This window comes from Artemia franciscana, chromosome 15 (genome assembly GCF_032884065.1).
Source record: "Artemia franciscana chromosome 15, ASM3288406v1, whole genome shotgun sequence".
Classification (NCBI taxonomy): Eukaryota; Metazoa; Arthropoda; class Branchiopoda; order Anostraca; family Artemiidae; genus Artemia; species Artemia franciscana.
Window position 1 is genome coordinate 33,635,714 of NC_088877.1, and position 24,945 is coordinate 33,660,658.

The following is a 24,945-nucleotide window of genomic DNA, read 5'->3' on the forward strand; positions in this document are numbered from 1 at the left end:
ATTGATGGGCACCTCAAATCAATTACAATGAAACTGCAAAAATAATCCCATTTTTCTTAATTCTGGCTTCCTCTTTTCTAAATCCCATTTCCTTAACTTTCTTCTTATCCTTTATTCCTTGAATAAAGTCAACTCGAGTTATGGGTTTTAACATTTCTTAGTAGGGGACTTAATCGTCTCTTACTAGGTTGCTAGCTACTGCTGCAACCGGAATTACTAGCTACCATTGCAACTCGGACTATAGGCTAAGGTTCGTTCTTTACTAAGGTTTCGTTCTTAACTTATGTTATCTTTTCGAAAGATATGCTTATTTTGTTTCATCATGTATGTAATTATTCGTTCTTTGGTATAATATAAAGGCTAGTGGTTAGGATAGCTGGCTCTCACCCAGTTAGCCTGGGTGCAATCTTGGTATGGGAAAATTTTGCCTATGACGCTTTCTTAAAGCAAAGTTATCGACATCCTCTAGTAAGTATGTTCACACATATGACATTTCTCGGGCATTTTTATGCAAAAATATTCGTTTACACAAGAATCAATCGTTTAAACTTAATGAAAAACCCCATTAGCCTTTCTTCTGATTACTCTTCGCAATGAAGGTCAGCGTGGCACAATGTATCACCCCCGAAGAAACTTCTGGTACACATTGTCACCCTTAAGGATTTTCCAAGCTTTTTCCCAAAAATAAATTTATAAACTAAAAAATTACTATTGTTTTTTATTCGAACAGGGGAAACTTGTCATTTTATTGCTAGATTGCGATGTTCCATAGAAATTTAAAGACCCTGACACTCAGTGGCTGACAAACGACATTCTCTAGCATGCATTATTCCACATAGGACATTTTTTCGGGGGTTTTCCTGCAAAAATATTCGTTTACACTAGAGTCGATCACTTAAACTTACTGAAAAAAAAATCCCCATTAGTGTTTTTTCTGATAACTCTTAGCAATTGACACCAGCATGGCACAACTTACCTGCCCTAATCCCCCCCTTAAGACACCCTTCTGGCATATATTATCAAACTTAAGGGTTTTTCAAGCTCTTACTGTCAAAATAGATTTATAAACTAAAAAAAGACCATTGTTTTTATTTGAACAGTGGAAACTTGCCATTTCATTTCTAGGTTGCGTTGTTCCATGGTAATTACTAGCCCAAGACACTTAAGGGGTGACAAAGTACATCCTCTAGCATTCAGTATCGCACATATCACATGTTTTCGATGATTTTCCTGCACAAATACTCATTTACACTAAAATCGATCATTCAAACTTAATGAAAATAAATCCCCATCAGCGTTTCTTCTGATAACTCCTAGCATTTGAGACTAGCAATGCACAATGTACCAGCCCCCTTCCCACGAATACACCCTTACGTTGCAGATTATCATACGTAAGTGTTTTTCTAGATTTTCCCTCAAAAATAAATTTTTAAACTAGAAGTAATTTTTTTATCTGAACTTATTACACGATGATTTATGTTCATGGAACTTTTGAAACATTTTGGAACACAATGGGTGTGAGAAAAAATTTTCCTGGTGAACAATTTCTTAGATTTTCTACATAATTTGCAATTTTTTTGCGTCGGAACTGAATTCAGGCTTCCTCCAAAATAAATGGCTTGGACCCGAGCAAGTGTGAAATAAATTATGTGGTTAGGGGGTTGCACAAACTCGCGAAAACCAATAAACCAGCAATATTGTACGACAAATATGTAAATTATGACAAATGATAATGAGGTTGAAGTTTCAAGGGGACGGGCCTAAAGCTCCATCCCCCATAGATGAGTATATGTTTGTTCTGACCGCAATAAATATGACATTTATAAAGAATTATGGGAATATCATAAAACTCTGGAGGTTTTAGAACTTGGGTTATAATCAGTTAATCTAATTAAATGAAACCCGGTTAATTTGTTCTTCAGTGTTTTATGATTCACCGCTTGGGAGGCTCAATTAGCTTTATCCTTTGATCGGTTACTTTATGGAAGAGGTGATAAAACTTGCCGAATCTATGAAACCTTTTGACCCAAATAGCGCTATGGCCTATATTGCCTCTAGGCTCATAAAGACATCCATTTGTGGATCTATATACAGTTCACCACACATACGCATTTATTTGGCAAAAACTACGGACTGCTTGTGGATAAATTACACTAACCTTTTTCAGGAAAAGGCAACAGGCAAGATCTTTTTATTACACTTTGTGGTATTTTAGTACACTTGGGTGCTTTTCATTGGTTCCAGCCAAGACTGTGTTCAGGGGTTTGACCCCCCCCCCCCCAAAAAAAAAGAAATATTTGAATCGTAAAAACGCAAAACAGAAATTTTTTGGGCGTTACTTCCTCTCCTCGAAAACAATACCTCTCCTTTGGAAAATAATACCTTCCCCCGAGCAAAATTCTGGATACGGCCCTGACTCAAACCTCAGATTAATTTTTCAATGTGTGAAAATTTAAAACGAATTAGACTAGGTTTAAAATGATCCTCTTTAAATCATCATCCACTAAGACTTTGCTTCAGAATATAAGCAACAGAAAAACTTCTCTGACTAGAATAGGTTAAGTAAGTGAAGTTCCGATGAAGTTCTAGATTAGGTGCTTTTATTGATCCTGGAAAGTAGTTAATCTAGGCGAACAAAAAATTCAATAATGAATCCTTGACCTAAAGAATACTCTGGAAAGATATTGCCAAGCTACTGTCTCTACCCTTTACTTATTCCTAAGGCTTAGAAGACCGTATGCACGATGGTCTATAACTATTTAAACTTTGACGAAAAACGTTTTAACTTAGTTTATGGTTTTCAATACCAGATAAAATTTCCAATCACTGTAATCTGGCACGTACGCAGGGGGGGGGCCTTCGTGTCCCCCCTCTTCCCAAAAAAATGTTGTAAAATGTTTAATTTACCCATGATTTCTTGGTATTTCTGGCAAAAGTAGGACATGTATCAAGAATCTAGATACATGTGTGAAGCTTTTTTTTGGGGATTTTACAGCATGTAATTATCCGGTCAAGTCACTGCCCAATTATTAACCCATTATTTGTCTACCTTTTTACCCTCTTTGAAGTAATTAGCAATTGTGCTGTTATTATTTTTTTTTTTGTAAAGAGAGTTTGTTTTCCACAGCAAAATAGAATTATCCTTGATATTAGGGTATTTATCACCCCCTTTTCAGGTTAAAGTACAGCTTTTAATGGATCAATTTTGGACACTATCGTTTTTTATTAAAATTTACGTTTTTGCAATAGAAGAACTACCCCCCACAGCACCCATATTTTACTGTTAACCCTTAAATTTCCCTTTCTTTGGGATATAATAGATTAATCACTGGTTCTAAATCGCTATGAACATAACCTGAGCCTAAAACGTACTTTTGAGGCTTCAGTCTTCTTCTCCCCATCCGCTACAATACTACAGATTGAAGTTAATCTGCATTTTCCGATATACGTGCCTTTTGAATTACTAAATAAAAAACAGTACTACTTTATATCTGCTGTTTCGAAGGTTTTGGGCCCCCCGAAAAAAAATTCCTGCGTACGTGCCTGACTGTAATACTAAGATGACTGAGAAATAGACTTGATTTAGAACCAGACGACCATCCTGTATGTACATATAGCATTCATTTGCACCGGAAAAAAACTTTAATTTAGAAATTAAAGGCTTATTCAAATGAAAGAATACTAAGTCGAATTTTTCAACGTAAAGAGCAAGGTATCGAGGAGATGGCAGTGCTTCATATTCGGAATAAATCTGCCAAACTGATATACAAATTTTATTTTAATTATTCATGTAGAGTGAGCCAAATTCAAACCTGTATAAGCTAAAATTAATTCAGAACAACAGTTCTTTTTTTAAACTGAAAGCAAGGAGCGATATTAAAGCTTAAAACGAAGAGAAATAATTTCTTATATGAAAGGGGCTGTCCCTTCTTCAACGCCTCGCTCTTTACGCTAAATTTTGACTCTATCGACACTCTACTTTTTAAAACAATAAACAATTCAACGTAAGGAGTGAGGTGTTGAGGAGGGGACTGCCACTTCCATATACAGATATAATGTTCGTTCGATAATACACACCTTTCAATTAAAGCTGAAATAGTTAAAGCAAACAATTGCCTTCAGTGTGAATTGCCAAATGATTTTTTTTCGCCCCGCGAAATAATTTTTTCACAAGCAATTTTTGTCGCGCTCTGTCAGAACTTACCTTTATTATTATCTACAGTAATAGTTTCCTTTCATATCTCCTTATAAATAGAAAAAAAAAAGTTTTTTTTTAACTGAAAGTAAGGAGCTACATTGAAACTTAAGACGAACAGAAATTTTATGTATATGAAGGGTTTCACCCCTCGTCAATACCTTGATCTTTGCGCTAAAGTTTCTTCAAGAATGACTGCTGAATCACAAAGGCCGTTTAATTTGAATAAATATCTCTTTTGAAATTACTATAAATACTTTAGCTTAAAGAGCCAGGAATTGACGAGGGGGCAAAGCTCCTCACATACGTAATAATTTTTTTCTCGTTTTAAGTTTTAATGTAGTTCCTTACTTTCAGTTGGAAAACTTTTTTTTTTAATTTTTTCTCGTTTTTAAATAATGCTTGGAAATCCAGCGTCCCTTTAATGGAAATTCCCTTTGCCCCAAGATCCTCCCACATACCCCCCCCTTTCGTCTATGTCCATGGGCGTATGTGAACAGTTATTTCGCATATAACCACAGCTCTCATTTCCCAATATTCTTCAGAATTGTTTTTTATATGTGAATTCCGGCAACCGGAGTAAGAAGCCCCAGAATTAAACTTCCAGCAACAACAAAAATACAATTTTATCACGTTATACCAGATACAACAAATACCCAGTAAAATGATATTATTGCAAGCATACGGTGATTGGCTTATCCTGAATTGCTTTCTTGGAATATTTTCCCACCCTAGCTCGCTTTGAAATATCTTAAGGCGTTTCAGGTTTGTAGTGGATCTCCCAGTCAGGCTGAAGATAATTTCTCATTTCAGTTCACTTTTGTGTATTATTTTGAAGTTGGTTGATGGAATTAATTATTAAAGAGGTAAGCACGGAAGAAGTTAGTCATTTGTACGATAAAATTCTATTCAAGTGACTTCTTGCTATCTCGGAAAGGGGTTAGTTTAGGAAAAATATACATAAGAATGATAAAAATATAATACTTTAGAAACAAATTTGGGCTATATATTTGCACATTATGAAGGAAGAGCAAAGTATAGCGGGTCTACATGCCTTGTTTGTTAGGTACAATTATTCTGCATATTCTGAAGTAAGTATTGTTGTACCCGATAAACTTTACCCCAACCACCCCTAATGCGCTAATATATAGCCCAAATTTGTTTCAAAAGTATTAATATTTAATTGAAATAAAGCTACAATGCAGTTTTTCACCAAGCCAAAGCTAATTGTCTAGTATAAGGACTGAAAACCGGCTATTGTTTGATCTTCGCAATACAAATTGTCGAGTGTGTTCTAGCTAAGAACGAAGTACCAACAAAATCTATACCGTATATGAGGGGAATTACCCTTCCATCAACCGTCACACTTGTTTGACTAAAGCAGATTTCTAAGACTTAGAAATCAGAAGTGTGGTTTACAGGGAAGATACCTTCCCAGCATATGTTCTTGGCCCTGGATTCATCACTGAAAGTTTCATTTTCCTAACCTAACCCCTTTCCAAGATAGCAAAAAGTAACTAAACTAGAATTTTACCGATTGAAGCTGCAACTTCAATCGTGAAGGTTTTATTCACCTGGCTAATCAACTTTCTGAGATTGCAAAAAAATGCTACTAAAATTTTCACCAACTCTTCTTGTACTTGCTATCACCCACTCTCATGGGAAGTGGTAATACGTAATCTGTCCCCTTCTCTGAACTAAACAATACAACAGTAAATTTCTTCATTTAATAGGGGAAACGTCTATTTAGTGGATTTCCAGAGTTACTTCCAATTTAACTACATACCAGCCACCGGTGGCTTAATTTCGTCAAAATCCTAGGGGAAGGGTTAAAGTTGGAGCTAATGTTCCCAAATCAAGTGAAAATCACAATGGAAACCGAAAAATGAGTCATATATTACCATAAAGGCTAAGATGTACTAAAAAACTTGACCTGTTTCTCTGAATGCTTGAATTATGCAGGCTTATCTTAATTTTTCCAGATTTTTTGCAGAAACTAAATTGCAGCTGGGGGGCAAACTGAGGTTGGGAGAATTCGGGTCTGAAGGGGACAGTTGCCCTCCTGCTTCATACAAAATTACGCGCCTACCAGTCACACGTATCTTCCTTTTTTTTTAAAATTTAGAATGAAATTGACACTGTTAGGCCTTATAAATCAACTGTCGGTTAAAAATAAGCACATAAAGCTATGCAAACCAGCAAAATCCAACAATTTAGTTTTATTATATTACCATGGGCAATATCTAGTCAATTGGGGGGGGGGGGGCGTTAAACTAGAAATGACCCTGAGAATATAATAACATGATTGTGCTAGTACTGGTTAATTGTGAAATTTTCAAGCTCAAAGCGACATATCAGTGTGACCAAATTTATGCATGCCATGCTCCAATATTCTTAAACCTCACACCTATTATTGCCTCCTCTGACTTGTTATTCTGTAAGTTAGCTGATAAGAAGGGTTTCCAAGCTCAAAACTTGACAACACGAGGCCCAAGGCTAGATTTAACCTACTGATCTACGATAAATAAAAATGCTCTCGCCATCCATGTTTTCTCTTCACTTAATTTGATCTTATTTGGTATTATTTTTCCCCTGTGGATGGTTCTAGACGTTTAGCTCCCTTGCGATACCCCCTGAAAAATAAATCTTGTGGCAAATCCCCCTCGCGTACAGTACACCCTGGAAAAACCCCCCAGCCCCGTGGAAAATCAGGCTTTCCAGATTTTAGAAGTTTTTTTTAGTCTGTTGGGGACAGGAATTTTGGTGCTTGTCTATTATGTGCCTCTTTTCTGCGTCACATTGAGCGGTATTTTCTGCGAGGGGGGGGGGTAAATGCCGGCCATTCTGTGGATATAACACCCTAGGAGTGTAACTAAATCCAACTTTAATTAAAGGGGTTTAATTCTGCCAAATTTCATCGTGCTAGCTTACCTAGAAGTGCCTAAAGTAGTAAAACAGGGACCGACAGAATTTGTGATTGCTATATGTCACTTGGTTAATACCAAGTGCCATAAAAAGGAAAACGCGGAAAATCATATTAAAAAAAAAAAAAATCTAAATTTAGGAGTTAAAGAACATAGAAATTACATAATCATGATAGTGCGATGTAATCAGTTTCCAAACTTCAAATGTGCAAGATTTATTGATTCGAGTATGTCTTCAATTCATCAACACTAGCCACTTGGGATCCTTAATGAGAATTGGGTTTAATATGCTCAAATTTTGTCTTCTGTTCAGAGCCGATAAAGTGTGCCGACACCTTGTTTGACCCATTTAACACCCTGGATGCAAAAACGTCCCCTGAAAAAGACATTTGTTTAACCAAGTGTTCAATTGCAGCTTGCAAATGAGGATATAGAAAGCGATATTTATCTTTAATATTAAAAATGAGTAAGAATTTGGGAATTTAATTTGTAATTATAAAGCAAAATACTGGTAAGTTGGAATTTATCATAATTACAAAAAAAAGGATTTGAATCGTTGGCTAGAACTTATTTAAGGGGCAAGGACCATATCCAAGGGGGCTAGAGATTTTGGACACCTCCTCCCCTGAAAGGTGTGTCTCAATCGTAAAAACCTAACAAATTGAATTAATACAAATTTTTGATGATTTTTTAACCCCCCCGCCTCCACCCCAATTTCAAGGTTCCGCTGATTCCAATTCTGGTCTCACCAGTCTTGATTCCAATTCCGGTTCTGTCCCTTCTATCTACCCCTCAGATTCCACAGTTCGGCTGATCAAAAGGTCGATTAATATTAAGATAATCCTCTATGGTAATATTGAAACCACACATGGTACTATTAGAACCATGCAAGTTACTAGCAAGTCTTACACGGTATTACCATAATCCATGACCATAATTTATGACCAGGAAAAAGAGACGTAATGAGATGGAATCCACACGATCATCTGTGGAGAAATTACTTCGTATATGAAAGAGCTTTTCCTTTTAACGCCCCGCTCTTTACGCTAAACTTTGACTTTCTCTTAACTCTACTTTTTATAACAGCAAAAAACTCACACATTTTATTATACAATTATACATTTCATGAATTAGACACTTAATCTGCATTTTATGATGTTTCCTTTTGAATAGCGCCATTTATAGGCCAAAACCGTCTCGTTCAATTAATACCGAGAGAAGAAATTACTAGGTTTCGAACACAAACTCGAAGGATTTCAGTGAGAGTTTAAGGTGTTCTAGAATATTTTTTGACCTAATAAGTAAGTTTTTCCAAACTTGTTAAAATCTTATAAACCATAATTTAGCAAAAGCCTGAGGCTCAAAGAATTTTTCGGCCCCCATTTGCACTGTGAACCGTTAGAAAATCTTAATTCTGTTACACAGGGTTTGTCTTAAATTACAGAAATTACTAAGAAAATATGTTCTTATGATTCAAGTATATACCTTTAAATCAGAGAGGCGCAGTCTTGGATCAGAGAATTGGTTCATAACCATGAAAAGTATACAAAAGTAGCTTTTATAACTCCCATCAAGGTCGTTGGCCTTTGGAAACTGAAGGATCGGAGTTAGGTAGTTCAAAAATTATCCTTCGAGGCTCTAGATCCGCAATTCTTAATATGGGACAATTTTCTTAAAAAATTAAGTTCGAAGAAATTATTCCGGGGAAAGGGGAATTAAAAAATGGAGATTAATTGCATGAAGAACTTGAGTAACTATAAGCAAATCCCTAAGGCTTTATGTGAAGGAAAGGGGCTGCGTGTTTAGGGAGAGGTCAAAAAATAAAAAGAGGAGAATTATATGGAAGAATGGAAACAATGGGAAAATCCTATAAATTTGTCAATTTCAGAAGTCCGTATGCGTGTTTTTGCGTCACACTTACTCTTTCGTGATTTTAATCGGTAGGAGGGGGATATTTTGATTAATTTGAAAGAAGCAAAACAAAGTATTGAAATTACATAAACTCAGGTAAACTGTGGTGAGAGGTGTACAAACCTTGAGATTTGAAGAGGGCAAGCTCTAGAAGGTTCGAATCCCCCCCTGCGTGCGTTATGCCCATATATAGGGTCGCTCAAGACGGGAATGAGTGCAGGAGGAACTTTAAGGCCTGTTTCTCCCTGAGATCCTAAATATTTTTTACTTATCAGTTATATAATAAACACTCGGAAAGTGAAGTTTGATTGATGCTAATGAATGCGATGACAATATAATAGTATAGGAATAAATTTGGGCTTTATATTTGCACATTAGGGTGTGCGGGTAGAGCATAGCATATATTAAATACATATCCTAATCTGACCAAACCAAACACAATACCAACTAAATGTTTAAATAAAGTATAACTAAAATTTATTTTCCAACCAAACCAAGGCTTACTGTGTGGTATGAAGAAATTGCTTCACCAGTTTCTTGTGTCATATCACATTATTCACGATCGGAATACTCGAGTGTTTATTATATAACCTAAATACCTATATTTGTTTTCGTGGGTTTTCCTTTTAGTTTCTTGTAATTATAAAAAATGCCTATTCTTGTGTTTTTTTTTTTTTGGGGGGGGGGTGGGCTATTTACCAAAATATATTCCCGCTGAAATGGATGCTTGAATCCATCCGACCTTTGTTTAATCTTGAAATGGCTGGCTTGTCGAACTTTTGCTGTTCAATTTCTATCGGAAATCGGGGGTATTTCCGGAGGGCAAAACTCTAGAAAGATTCTAAAGACAGAAAAATAAGATGTAACTACAGGAATTATTAAAAAAAGAAAAGGTACTTCTATGTAATAGACGGTCTTGAGTCAATCGATTTACGCAAAATTTTGATCAAAATGATTGACCTTCTAGGGCTTCCTTTATACCTTCATAAAATGATTTTTAATGGCAAGGTTGAAAGATTCTAAAGTTTTTTCCAAAACCATCATTGTGCTTCTATTTTTTCCATATTTTGGAGGTATTGCCCACAGAAGTGTCCATAGCAAAAATTTTGTTGGGGGAGGACAATGGATTTTACTGACTGATTTGAGGGATACTGCTGTTAAAATTCCTTCATTTTTTCGTTTTTTTTTTACCGAAAGAGACTGATAAGTCATATTTCCATTAGTCGATTTACCTAATTAGAAAGATGATACAGCAAAATAATTGCGCGAAGCGACTCAAATTTTTTAACTGGCAGGCTTGAAACATTGTGTGGTGTCTTCTGCCCCATATCCCTGATTACTACCTTAGACAACCAGTGATTTAATGTACCAGGAAAATATTTTTCAAATTATTCAGGAAATTATGTCTTTCGAGTCATTTTTCTTTAGTTTTATAATACTTAGATAATTAGCTATACCAAAGCTGCGTAATATATACCTGAGTGGAATTCTGCAGTATTGCATTTTATATTCTAGAGGGAAACAATTTGTGTTGCTGACATTTAAAGTTTTCTAGCAATATGATATTTGTAATCTGACAGTTTTATAGTCGCACGTGTGTGAAAATGTCAGTAGGGTATATTGGGAATACCTTGATAATTATTTTATAGAACGGTTGTATATTTTTCGTTCTCTACATTAGTGTAAAAATCATAAAGTTTGTCCAGCTGCTTATTCCATAACGGAATAGTAATACCTTATTAGGCAGATATACAAGGGGATATGTCCCTGCCTAGCCGTATTGTTAAGTTGTCTTTAGTATCTCCTGTTTTCTCATTTAATTTGAGAAAATATCTCCCCCTCCCTTCTAATCCTCTTGAAATATATTACTCCGTGTATATCATTACTTTGAAACTTTTTGACTTCAGGGTAGAATACAATTCAATTTCCCAGGAAATTCAGTAATGCCCAAATGGTGAACCCCCATCCAGAAAATGTTACAAATTTTGAATACAAGGAAAATGTATGAAACTTGGCCTGAAAAAAGTCAATGGTAAATTTATAACTGAGCGATTGAGGGGCTAACAAGAAAAAAAATATTGATTTTTTTGGTTTTCGAGTAATAACATAACCTTCTAGTAATGCAAACACTTGCGAAAATACGTAAGGGAGAAATAAAATACAATAAAAGGATATACTTTCTGAACCAATGAGAAGGCTCTGATTAATCATTGTATGGAGCCCAGCGAAGGGCCGCCCAAACTGTCACATACAAATAGTACCACATTACTTCAATCAAGTGTTTCCCGTTTATCTGTATCGTGGCAATAACATGCTTTTGTGATATGAGTATATCAACATTCATGTTTGGTATATGCCCTCAGAGGTACAAGTAACTTGCCATTTCAGAGAAAAGATAAGAGTAAAACGTTGGTATAATATAAGCGACAAGGGTGGTCAACTCTAGGGAAAAGCAATGGGTTGGTTGTGTTGTCAAGTCGAATTAAAGAGTTCTTTGCTAATTCGGTTTTATTGTTAGTACTCAGTCTGGTTACGTTTTTTTGGGGAGGGGGGTCAGAGATATTTTTTTCGGCTAGACAAGTGCCTTAAGGTTTGTGTTCCCTGTGCCATTGTTTTATGTTTTTTTCTGCTTTCCCATGGTTTTAGCATATAAACGGAAGAAGAAAATTTTGTGAAAGCTCCATGGCAGAGATTCAGTTCTGTCCATCTACAGAATTCTTGAAATTTACCTACCTCACCGACCATTTACGCTAAATTTAAAAAAATTTAATACTTCTAGAAATGCTAATGATTCTAATTAAACGTTTCTGGTATTTTAAGTCGTTCTTAAAATTTAAGAAAGTGTTTTTTAAAGCTGTTTAATTTCTGATTGTTTCTAAAAAAAAAATGCCGGGATATCCGCCTCCTACTCCATGGAAAATCCCCCCTAAAAAAAATCCTCTATGGAATGATCTTCCTGTTTAAAATCCCCCTCCCCAGAAGATTAACCCCGGGTATTTCCATCCTCACTGTAAATTCCCCCCCCCCAAATATTTCTTGCGAACGATCCCACTGGAAAAATTCTCCGTGGCATACTTTCATTCGAAGAAAGACTTATTTTTGTTTTATTTCTGATTGTTTTTCAAGCCATGCCAGACCCCTTCCTCCATTGGAAAATGTTTCCCCGTTAATCATCCCGCAATGGAACGTTTCTCTTGTTGAAAATTATCCCATGGATAATTTCTTCTGATGATGATTTCCCTTTGCAGAATTTCTCCCGAGGAATCCCCATTCCTGGAAAAATCCCCAAGAGAATTTCAACCCCGCTGAAAATTTCCCCTGGGCAATTCCTCCAGAACATAATCTACATGTAGAATAAAGTCGCAAACGAGAAGATAAAACATGTCGGGTGACAATTCTAGCAAAATCCCCATTTGGAAAGTTTGCCTTTAGAAACATGTTTGATGTTGTAGTAGCCTGGTAATTCTGCTAGCTAGCAGATGATATATGAAACTTACTGAAGTGACTGGGAGTATATGAAAGGGGGATTTTAAATACTTCCCCGGTTTGTGCCCCACACCCTTTTGTCTCTAGAAGTGACACCAAAAAGTGCCATTTTAACCTCCAGATAACATTTACGATGGGTAGATTTACGAAATTACAACCTTTACAAAAATCATGTATATATGATCAAGAGCTTTGAAATGGGCCATTAAACATTTCTCTGTGATGCTGTAGTAGCATCGTACTTGTACTAGTCAGCAAACGGTTTAAGGAACTTTCAAAGAGAAGTGGGAGGTGGAGTATACAAGAGAGAAATTCTAACATCCGGTAAATGCCACCAAAAGTGTCGATTTTGGTATTATATAGAGCTTTATGATGGAGTTGTCAAGACAAATTAATATAAGGAACGTAGATATGAAAATTATTAAAAATTGAACTCATAAACAGCTCTCTATGATGCCTCCTGCAGAAAATTCCCCTGGAAAAATTCCCTCTGGATTTTCATTAGAAGTGCAATTGAAAGTTCTACTTACCTATGTCAGAGGCAATGCTATAGCATTTCCATAGTAAAGAGCCATAGGCGTCCAATGTATTAATATTTAATTATTTTTTGCCAAGGGCACTCCATATGAAAGGGATGGTCGTATCAATTTCGGGGGGGGGGGGCTTATTCTACTTGAAATTAAAAGTTCTAGGGTCTTTTTCAAGAGAAAAAAGTGATTGGAGGGTAACAAGCCACTCACCACATTGCTTTTTTCCGCAAACACATTCGATCAAAATTTTGAAAAGCCATTTTGTTCAAAATAGTCCAAAGGTCAAATAACCATTGCCTCTATGTTTGAAACTCCCCTCCCCCTTCCACCTCCCAGGACAAGGGCTGTAAGCAATACAAATTGCCCATTGTTAAGAAATTAGGTTTTTATGGGAGGGTTGGTTGAATAAATTTTGAAGGGGTTTTTTTCAATTGAAAATTGAAAGTTCCGGTACCCTTTCTTAAGATTTGGCCTACTTTTAACCAGTTTTAGCGATTGAGTTTTAATCGACTACAGTGTCTTAAAAAGATTTTCTTTTACTATTTCAATGGGCTTCAGCAGTCGCTTTAGAAGAATTTTGACAAACGTCTAACATTAGCATAGATAGTGAAGTTTTGAGGAGGGGGTAGCCCCCCTCATATGAGGGATAATTTTCTTTTTTTTTTCAAGTTTGAACATTACTCCTTTATGTTGAAAAAACTTGCTTTTTTAAAATTTGATTTCTGATTGTTTTTCAAATCATACCAAGGCTTAACTAAGATCTGATGTGGGTTACTAACCCAATAAACACTCGATTTATTATTGTTAAAGAGTATGTACCAATAATTAGTATGTAGTTGGTATTGGTTGGTAGCTTTCCGTTTTTTTTTGGTATTTGGTATTCATCAAGTGAAATATAGCGATCGCAATTTCTGTCGCTCTGTCGGTCCCGCTTTTGCGAGTTTTGGCACTTCCAGATAAGCTAGGACGATGAAAGTTGGCACGCGTATCACGGTTAATTCGGAAAAATTAGAAAATAATAAGGTATTTTTAGTTTACGAATGGGTTATCAGATCTTAATGAAATTTGATATTTAGAAGAACCTCGTATCTCGGATCTCTTATTATAAATCCCGACCAGACCCGGTGACATTAGGGTGAGTTGGAGGATAAAACCGGAAATCTTGGAAAATGCTTAGAGTGGAGAGATCGTAATGGAATTTGGTGGGAAGAAGCTCTTGGCTCTTCAGACCTTGTAACAAGTGCCATATGAACTCTTGGCTCTTGTTCAATTTTTTGCTTTATAATTCATGTATTGGATTACAAGTAGAATTTTGGACAAGATTTGATTATTTGAGTCATAATTTTCAATGAGCAGTAGTTTTGTCGAAATGGTTCTTAATAATAATTTTACTAAAGAGATTTGGGTGAATAGAGATGGGTAATACTGTTCATGTGGATGAAAGTTCTGCATAACTTGATCTTTCACGTGGCCATCATAACCTCCATATTAGTGTTCTCTGATGTTTAAATACATTGTATGCGTATGTTTAAATACGTGTGAACATTTTGTATAGGAAAAAAGGAAAATAACCATTTAATATCGGTGAAAACAAAGCTCATGGCAGCACTTGATACCCCCCTCCCCTTCCATACCCCAAGAATTTCATGGTAAGACTCATCTCTTCTCTTTTCCGGTAGGCACCTTAATGTATCATCTATGTTGCATAGAAAAGTATTATTGAAATGAGTGATGCTATAACCCCTATCACCTAGTACGTAATTTCGAGAAATAAAATGAGACACAGCGTTGTCTATGATGCATTTTTTTCCTATTTTACCAATTCCCCTCTCAAGGTTTTTTTGAGAGCAATTTTTCCTGAGACACTTTTTTTTTTCTTTTAAGAAGAGTTCCTCACTCTTTGAGATTCCCATAAATTCGCTTTTGCAGTAAACATTTACTATTAAGAACCACCGAAATGATAGTCACCATTACTGAGTCAGCTTTAGGTGTTTTTTTCTTGCCTTTGAAAAAAAAAAATCTACTTCCTTTTAGAATGGGATTTGGTTTGAAGTTATCAGTAACCATATCCAAAGCAGGGTTTTAGGGTTTGAGCTCACCCTCAAAATTTTGTTCGACATGTAAAAGCGTAGCAAAATTAAATATAAAGACATTCTTATGCGTTTTTTAAAGTTTTTAAATCTTCCTCCCTCTCCCCTCCCCGAACAAAAGTCCTAGATACGTCCTTAGCAGCCCCCTAAGGAATTTTATTACGAAAACAAACTAAACAGAAATAATTTTGATTCAATCTACTATTCAAACAAGAGCTAAGAGATCACATGGCACCTGTGACGAGGCAAGAAGAGCCAAGAGCTCATATGGTATGAGCTCTAACAAAACTCTAAGGATCAATAGATTGATTTAAAAGGAAAGTCAGAGGCTTAATGCCGGTCAGGATTTAAAATAAGAGCACTGAGTCACGATGTCCTTCTAAATATCAAAATTCATTAAGATCCGATCAAACACTCGTAAGCTATAAATACCTTATTTTTTCTAATTTTTCCTCTCCATTTAGCTCCCCAGATGGTCGAATCTGGGCAAACAACTTTATCTAGTCAGATTGTGCACCTCCCTGACACGCCTACCAATTTTCATCTTCCTAGCACGTCCAGAAGCACCAAACTCGCCAAATCACTGAACCCCTCCCCTCAACTCCCCTAAAGAGAGCTAATCCAGTACGGTTCCGTCAATCACGTATCAAGGACATTTGCATATTCTATCCACCAAGCTTCATCCCGATTCCTCTACTCAAAGTGTTTTCCAAGATTTCCCGCTCCACTCCCCCAATGTCAAAAGATCTGGTCGGGATTGAAATAAGAGCTCTGAGACATGGATTTCTTCTAAATATCAAATTTCATTAAGATCCAATCCCCTATTCGTAAGATAAAAATACCCAAATTTTCATGTTTTCCAAGAATTCAGGTTTCCCCCTCCAACTCCCCCCAATGTGACAGGATCTGGTCGGAATTTAAAATCAGAGCTTTAAAACACAAGACCCTTCTAAATATCAAATTTCATTAAGATCTGATCACCCTTTCGTAAGTTATAAATACCTCATTTTTCAAAATTACCCCCCCCCCCCAACTCCACCAAAGAGAGCAGATCCGGTACGGTTATGTCAGTCACGTATCACAGGTTTTTATTCTCCCATCCAGTTTCATCCTGATCTCTCCGCTTTTAAGTATTGTTTAAGATTTACCCCCCCCCCCCTATTGACGCTGGATCCGATTGAGATTTAAAATAAGAGATCTGAGTTATGAGGTCCTTCTAAATATGAAGTTTCATTGAGATCCGATCCCCCGTTAGTAAGTTAAAAATACCTCACGTTTTCTAATTTTTCAGAATTACCCCCCCCCCCCCCTTCCCAACTACCCCAAAGAGAACGGATCTGTTCCGGTTATGTCAATCATATATCTATGATTTTTGCTTCTTTTTCTCACCAAGTTTCATCCCAATCCCTCCATTCTTAAGTGTAGGTTTCCCCCTCCCAACTACCCCCCCCTCAATGTCACCAGATCCGGTCGGGATTGAAAATTATAACTCTCTTTCATTAAGACCTGATCAACCGTTCGTAAGTTAAAAATACTTCTTTTTTTCTATTTTTCGAATTAACGGCCCCCCTCCCCCTCCCCCAATATTCAAATCGGGAAAACTACTATTTCTAATTTAATCTGGTCCGGTCCCTGATACGCCTGCCAAATTTCATCGTCCTAGCTTACCTGGAAGTGCCTAAAGTAGCAGAACAGGGACCGACAGAATTTGCGATTGCTATATGTCACTTGGTTAATACCAAGTGCCATAAAAAGGAAAATGCAGAAAATCATATTTAAAAAAATCTAAATCTAGGAGTTAAAGAACATGGAAATTACATAATCATGATAGTGCGATGTAATCAGTTTCCAAACTTCAAATGTGCAAGATTTATTGATTCGAGTATGTCTTCAATTCATCAACACTAGCCACTTGGGATCCTTAATGAGAATCGGGTTTAATATGCTCAAATTTTGTCTTCTGTTCAGAGCCGATAAAGTGTGCCGACAACTTGTTTGACCCATTTAACACCCTGGATGCAAAACCGTCCCCTGAAAAAGACATTTATTTAACCAAGTGTTCAATTGCAGCTTGCAAATGAGGATATAGAAAGCGATATTTATCTTTAATATTAAAAATGAGTAAGAATTTGGGAATTTAATTTGTAATTATTAAGCAAAATACTGGTAAGTTGGAATTTATCATAAATACAAAAAAAGGATTTGAATCGTTGGCTAGAACTTATTTAAGGGGCAAGGACCATATCCAAGGGGGGTAGAGATTTTGGACACCTCCTCCCCCTGAAAGGTGTGTCTCAATCGTAAAAACCTAACAAATTGAATAAATACAAATTTTTGATGATTTTTTACCCCCCTCCCCGCCTCCACCCCAATTTCAAGGTTCCGCTGATTCCAATCCTGGTCTCACCAGTCCTGATTCCAATTCCGGTTCTGTCCCTTCTATCTACCCCTCAGATTCCACAGTTTGGCTGATCAAAATGTCGATTGATATTAAGATAATCCTCTATGCTAATATTGAAACCACACATGGTACTATTAGAACCATGCAAGTTACTGGCAAGTCTTACATGGTATTACCATAATCAATGACCATAATTTATGACCAGGAAAAAGAGACGTAATGAGATGGAATCCACACGATCATCTGTGGAGAAATTACTTCGTATATGAAAGAGCTTTTCCTTTTAACGCCCCGCTCTTTACGCTAAACTTTGACTTTCTCTTAACTCTACTTTTTATAACAGCAAAAAACTCATACATTTTATTATACAATTATACATTTCATGAATTAGACATTTTATCTGCATTTTATGATGTTTCCTTTTGAATAGCGCCATTTATAGGCCAAAACCGTCTCGTTCAATTAATACCGAGAGAAGAAATCACTAGGTTTCGAACACAAACTCGAAGGATTTCAGTGAGAGTTTAAGGTGTTTTAGAATATTTTTTGACCTAATAAGTCAGTTTTTGCAAACTTGTTAAAATCTTATAAAACTTGTTAAAATCGTATTAAAAACTTGTTAAAAGTCCTATTTGCGGATCTCAGGATGAAAGTTTAATACATTTTGTTTGTGAATGTGTCGAATTGAATGATTGGAGGCGTGAGATGTATGGTAAAGAAAAATTGAATGAGATATGGATGGTAGATAGAATGAAAGATACAAACTTCCTGAGCATTAAAAGGATAGCAAGGTTTGTCAGGATTGCAGCGGTGCATCGGGAGCATTTTCTTTAAATAGTTTTAATTTAATGTAGTTAATTTGTTGTTTGTTTGTTGTGTATTTTTCCTATGGCCCACGGGCTTTTTCTGGAATAAATTATTATTACTATTATTATAAACCATAATTTAGCAAAAGCCTGAGGCTCAAAGAATTTTTCGGGCCCCATTTGCACTCTGAACCGTTAGAAAATCTTAAATCTGTTACGCAGGGTTTGTCTTAAATTACAGAAATTACTAAAAAATATGTTCTTATGATTCGAGTATATACCTTTAAATCAGAGAGGCGCAGTCTTGGATCAGAGAATTGGTTCATAACCATGAAAAGTATACAAAAGTAGCTTTTATTTGTAACCATAATTTAGCAAAAGCCTGAGGCTCAAAGAATTTTTCGGGCCCCATTTGCACTGTGAACCTTTAGAAAATCTTAAATCTGTTACGCAGGGTTTGTCTTAAATTACAGAAATTACTAAGAAAATATGTTCTTATGATTCAAGTATATACCTTTAAATCAGAGAGGCACAGTCTTGGATCAGAGAATTGGTTCATAACCATGAAAAGCATACAAAAGTAGCTTTTATAAGTCCCATCAAGGTCGTTGTCCTTTGGAAACTGCAGGATCGGAGTTACGTACTTCAAAAATTATCCTTCGAGGCTCTAGATCCGCAATTCTTAATATGGGACAATTTTCTTAAAAAATTAAGTTCGAAGAAATTATTCCGGGGAAAGGGGAATTAAAAAATGGAGATGAATTGCATGAAGAACTTGAGTAACTATAAGCAAATCCCTAAGGCTTTATTTGAAGGAAAGGGGCTGCGTGTTTAGGGAGATGTCAAAAAATAGAAAGAGGAGAATTATATGGAAGAATGGAAACAATGGAAAATCGTATAAATTCATCAATTTCAGAAGTCCGTATGCGTGTTTTTGCGTCACACTTACTCTTTCGTGATTTTAATCGGTGGGTGGGGGATATTTTGATTAATTTGAAAGAAGCAAAACAAAGTATTGAAATTACATAAACTCAGGTAAACTGTGGTGAGAGGTGTACAAACCTTGAGATTTGAAGAGGGCAAGCTCTAGAAGGTTTGACTCCCCCTCTACGTGCGTTATGCCCATATATAGGGTCGCTCAAGACGGGAATGAGTTTAGGAGGAACCTTAAGGCCTGTTTCTCCCTGAGATCCTAAATATTTTTTACTTATCAGTTATATAATAAACACTCGGAAAGTGAAGTTTGATTGATGATAATGAATGCGATGAAAATATAATAGTATAGGAATAAATTTGGGCTTTATGTTTGCAGATTAGGGGGTGCGGGTAGAGCATAGCATATATTAAATACGTATCCTAATCTGACCAAACCAAACACAATACCAACTAAATGTTTAAATAAAATATAACTAAAATTTATTTTCCAACCAAGCCAAGGCTTATTGTGTGGTATGAAGGAATTGCTTCACCAGTTTCTTGTGTCATATTCACATTATTCACGATCGGAATACTCGAGTGTTTATTATATAACCTAAATAACTATATTTGTTTTTGTAGGTTTTCCTTTTAGTTTCTTGTAATTTAAAAAAATTGCCTATTCTCGTGTCTTTTTTTTTTTTGGGGGGGGGGCTATTTACCAAAATATATTCCCGCGGAAATGGATGCTTGAATCTATCCGACCTTTGTTTAATCTTGAAATGGCTGGCTTGTAGAACTTTTGCTGTTCAATCATCTACTAGTTGGCCGCACTCATTTTTTTGGAATGGGAAATTTATTGTGTTAAATTTATCGTGTAAAAAAAGAAACGATTATATGACCTAAATATGGACGTGCTATATTGCATAAACTTTCATAAAAAGGGGAATGGCCACCATTAAGTTATAAACCAGAGGTGAAGAAATGCTAAATTGTTTTCATCGTTTCTTTACTAGACTAATCTTTTTAATTGAAGACTTTGTTTATGTTTTTTTTTCTGGCACGCTGGACTTATTTTCGTTAGTGTGAATTTTCAGTCAGTCACCTAGACGCAGGGGCGGATCTAGGGGCGATGGAAAAAGACACGTGCTCCGCCTTGAAGGTCAAAAACTGCATTGATGAAGTGAAAGAGTGAAAGGTACTGATGGAGGATCCTGATTTCCGTTGGTACCCACTTCCCCCTAACCATAAATTCTGTATCTACCCCTCTCTCAGAGTTACCTTAATAGGGAAATTATTGCCAAATTTAGAGTTAGTGAAATCTGTCCAATCATTTATATATTTTATTTTTTTATACTGGATTCATATCAAGGTAATCGAATAACTGCTACTTTTGTTTTTGTTATTTTCGTTTTTCATATTTTGTTTGTTTGTTTTGGCACAATTTTCACAATTTAGTCTGATAGTCTTTTCGTTTCTTGTTTTTTTCCTCCGCCTAGAGTTTTCCTGGCTGAAGGGCCACGAAACGGATATTAGCACCGCCGATTTGGACCTTTTTTTACTTTTTTTTGAGTTTTGCACAACGAGGAAAAAATTCATAATTATTGTTATTATAAATTTTTGCGATTTGATTGATAACCAAGAAAGACCAGGGTTTTAATTAGATTTCTTAGTAGGCTATGAAATTGACGACCAAGAGTGACGACTACAGCCACCTTGAGACAGAGGAAATTGTACACTGGGGGAATTTGCCAGAATTCTTAATCAAAATTCTTTTTATATGTCTTGCTTTCTCTTTTCCGTCTCAATCTTACGTGCAGAGTGATTAAGAGTAATTGTCCGGGGTAAATTTTCACCGGGATTGAATTGTCTAGAGAATTTTTCCATGGGGAGGGGGTTTCTCCGTGGAGGTAGGGCCAGATTTCTTGGCATTATTTAAAAAATGACCAGAAAATAAATAAAATATGTTAATTTTTTCAACTGAAAGTAAGGAGCAACATTAAGACTTAAAATGAACAGAAATTGTTACGTATATGAAGGAGGCTGCCCCCTCCTCAACACCTCGTTCTTTACTCTAAAGCTTGAATTTTGTCCCAATTCTTTAAGAATGACTCCTGAAACGAAAGAGCCGTTTAATTAGAACAATAAGACGCTTTTTTAAAAGTACTAAAGAAAAACTTAAGCGTGAAGAGTGAGGTGTTGAGGAGGGGGAAAACTCCTTCATATATGTAATTATTTTTGTTCGTTTTAAGTTTTTCTAGTGCTCCTTACTTTCAGCTAAAAAAAAAATTTGTGTTTATTTAATCAGTGTAAAGTTGGATTTGAATGTTGAATTTTCACTTGAATAATTGCCACCCTTCTTGTAGGTCGCCAAAAACCCTCGCTGTCATTATTCTGTTGCTTGTATTTTAGGCCATTTTTTTGCGCCCTGATTGGACAGTGGGCAAATTTTAATTAGAAAAATCTGACATTTGCCCCTGCTGTTTTTTTTCTTTTGGTATTAGTAGACCTTTTACCTAACATTTTAGTCATATTTTAGTGTTAACGCAACGCGTTAGCGTTGTCTCAGTAAACTATAATGTGCCTCCCGTGCATTATTTTCCCTCCGGCTGCTTTATATGGAAGGCGTCGCCATAGAAACTTGGGAAATGGTTCGTTCTATAGGAGTATTAAAAGTTCGTTCTTTTTTTTTCCGGGTCCAAAAATGATTGAAAGGTAACAATATCCTCGTACCCTTTTTTGCTCCTCTGGCATCCCCGTAATACCCTTTTATCGGATCTATATTGTGAGAACCATTTGATTGTAAATAGTATAAAAATCTAAAAGTTTGTCTCAGTGGTCAACATGACCCCATAGCCCTTATTTTAGATGCGTGACTACATGTTGTTGGTTGTCCTATCAGTTTGGAACTCTTAGGAACCGTTCTCAACATTTGACTTAAATGGTAAATCAATGACTTTATGTGTACCCAGGTAATGAAAACAGCTTATCTGCAATATCTCAAGAATAGCTTGGGGGATTAAGTTAAAACTTTTGGTGGGTCTTGAAGGGCCTAGCGGACTTTAAAATTTTGACTAGGGGTAGGAGTAAAGCTGCATAGAAAAATACTATTTGTATCCTAGTCATCAAAATACCATATGCAACGTTTCGGGAACGGCTTGCAGGATCGTGTGAAACTTTCAGGGGTTGTTAAGGAGCTGAAGTAGACATCAAATTGTTAATTTAGAAGGAAAATGAGTTAAAATTTGTGGGAAGAGGAGGGATAAAGTGAATAGGGTAAAACATTGTCTCTGATCTGACTTATAATTTTTGCTTTTCTTCCTAGAGCCCGTTTTCGGGACTTAGTTCTATATAGCAGCAGGCTAGTTGGATATAAAACCAGCGAAATAGTTCTTAAATGTTCTGCGGTTCTTGTGTTAAATTGGCAGCAAATTTAAAACCGGTAAATGTGTGATTTTAGCTCCTTTCATGGAGTTTATGAGAACCTGGAGCTTATTTGTGTGTTCTAGTATGCCACTGAACGAATTTAGTAAAATGAGATAATGTTTTCCACGAAAGTGCAGTTTGTTGGCTGTAAGAATTTCCCGCCAATTTTCAAAAATAATGTCAAAGCAACAGTGTGCTATACGATCTTTTTTTTTTCAGAAGCTTGTCTATTCGACATAAAACCTTTCTGAAAAGCCATGTTTTCATTCTTTTTTTTTACGCTTCATCAGTTTTCTTGTACCCTTTGTATTTCTGTTATTAATTTTGGGTTCACCTGACTTGGGAATAGCTTGATGAGAAGGGGGGAGGGGCACCAAGTACGCGAAGTCTAAAGATGTATTTTTGAAGCTTCAAAATAATCTTTTCAAGTTAAAATGCAAAATGTTTGCTGTTTTCATTTACGATTTTCCTTTTTCCATTTTTCCTTTTTTCATTTTCCTTTTTCGAATTAGCTTCTTCCCATGTCAATGCATCTTGTCAAGCTGTTGAGAAGCTGTCCAGAGGTCCCTATAAGCCAAATTACAAATTGTAAAAATCGCCTTCCACAATCAGATTCATTAACCTGTGGGTTAACCCAACACTTTTTGGCTATATATCTGTTGAGAAAAAGTTGAAAATTTGATATGTCTTTGATCAAACAGTTCGTGGTAACGAACTGTAGTAAGGAGTGACCCGGCTCAATAATAACCAAAACTTAAAAAAATGAAATTTTGATACCAATAGCTATATCAAAAGAATCGCATTTTAATGCTGATTTTAAATATATAAGTTTCGTCAAGTTTAGTTTTACCTTTCAAAAGTTACGAGCCTGAGAAAATTTGCGTTGATTTAGAAAATAGGGGGAAACAACCCCTAAAAGTCATAGAATCTTAACGAAAATCACACCATCAGATTCAGCATATCATAGAACCCTACTGTAGAAGTTTCAAGCTCCTATCTACAAAAATGTGGAATTTTGTATTTTTTGCCAGACGGCAGATCACGGATGCGTGTTTATTTGTTTGTTTGTTTCTTTGTTTTTTTGTTGTTTTTTCCCCAGGGGTGATCGTATCGACTTTGTTATCCTAGAATGTTGCGAGAGGGATCATTCTAACGGAAATGAAAAGTTCTAGTGCCCTTTCTAAGTGACCAAAAAAATTGGAGGGCACCTAGGCCTCCTCCCACGCTTATTATTTTACCAAAGTCAACGGATACAAATTCTGAGATGACGTAGTAGGCTTTTGACTTCCACAGGAAGGAGAGGGGTCAGTAGCCAAATTGTTTGTAACTAAAAGTTATTTGTCTTGAATAGTCTTGGAAAGAAATAATAAAATTAAACTGAATATTTGATGGTATAGTGATATTGATTGCTTGAAGCTCACCAGTTCAAAATTAAACTTTACTGTTATTTTAATTTTTGTTTTCAATTTTGTAATAAGTTTATAACAAATATTTGTAATATAATTTGTTTTCAGTAAAGCGCCAATGATGCAATAGGTTTAAGACTTTTATAGTTTTAGATTTGTATATTGCTAAAACTAGTTTAATATTTAGTACAAAGCAAGTATTTTAACGTCATTTTAAGTATGACTGTTGTTTGAGAGAATTAATAAAATCTTGAACTGATGAGCTTTTAACAATTACTATTATTATATATCAAATATTGAGTTTAATTTTATTAGCCCTTTCAAAGACTTTTCATTACACATATAGTTGTAGAGACCTTTTTTTAACATTTGTTGTGTATGTCCAATACTAAATCTTCCAAACTATCTCGAGGTGCTAGACATATTCCCCCAAGAACACACAGGGAGGACCGCAAGTCAGCTCCCATAAATTTGGGAAGGAAGTATTTTTTATAACTTAGGTTTGTTGTTTTTGTTTTTTTTAGGGGGGGGGGGTCAGCTATCGAGGCCCAGGATTTCGGCTCCCATAATATTGGATTAAAATATCATTAATAATTTTTTTGAAGGAGGGAGGTGGTCGGGCTATGTAGGGCCAAGGATCAGCTCCCTTAAGTTTTGGAATAAAATAATTTTTTGGGGGGGGAGGGGGGTCGGGCCATAGAGGCCCAGGGGTTAGTACCCTTGAGTTTTAGAATAAAATATCATTATTTTTATGGGGGGTGGACCACGGAAGGCCCGGGGGTCAGCCCCCATAAGCTTTGGAGTGATATATTCCAAAAGAAATCATTGATATATTTTGTTTTGTTTTTTTTGGGG

General features: G+C 36.0%; 1 long non-coding RNA gene across 1 annotated transcript in view; it reads right to left on the reverse strand.

Annotated features, from left to right (window-relative positions):
* Nucleotides 1-17,168, reverse strand: part of LOC136036630 (uncharacterized) — a 33,698-nt gene extending 16,530 nt beyond the window's left edge. Inside the window, exons 1-2 of the long non-coding RNA XR_010619762.1 lie at nt 16,955-17,168; nt 7,283-7,495 (exon numbers count right to left, since the gene is read on the reverse strand). This is a non-coding gene — a long non-coding RNA (uncharacterized LOC136036630). The remainder of the gene's footprint in view (nt 1-7,282; nt 7,496-16,954) is intronic.
* Nucleotides 17,169-24,945: the final 7,777 nt, after the last annotated feature.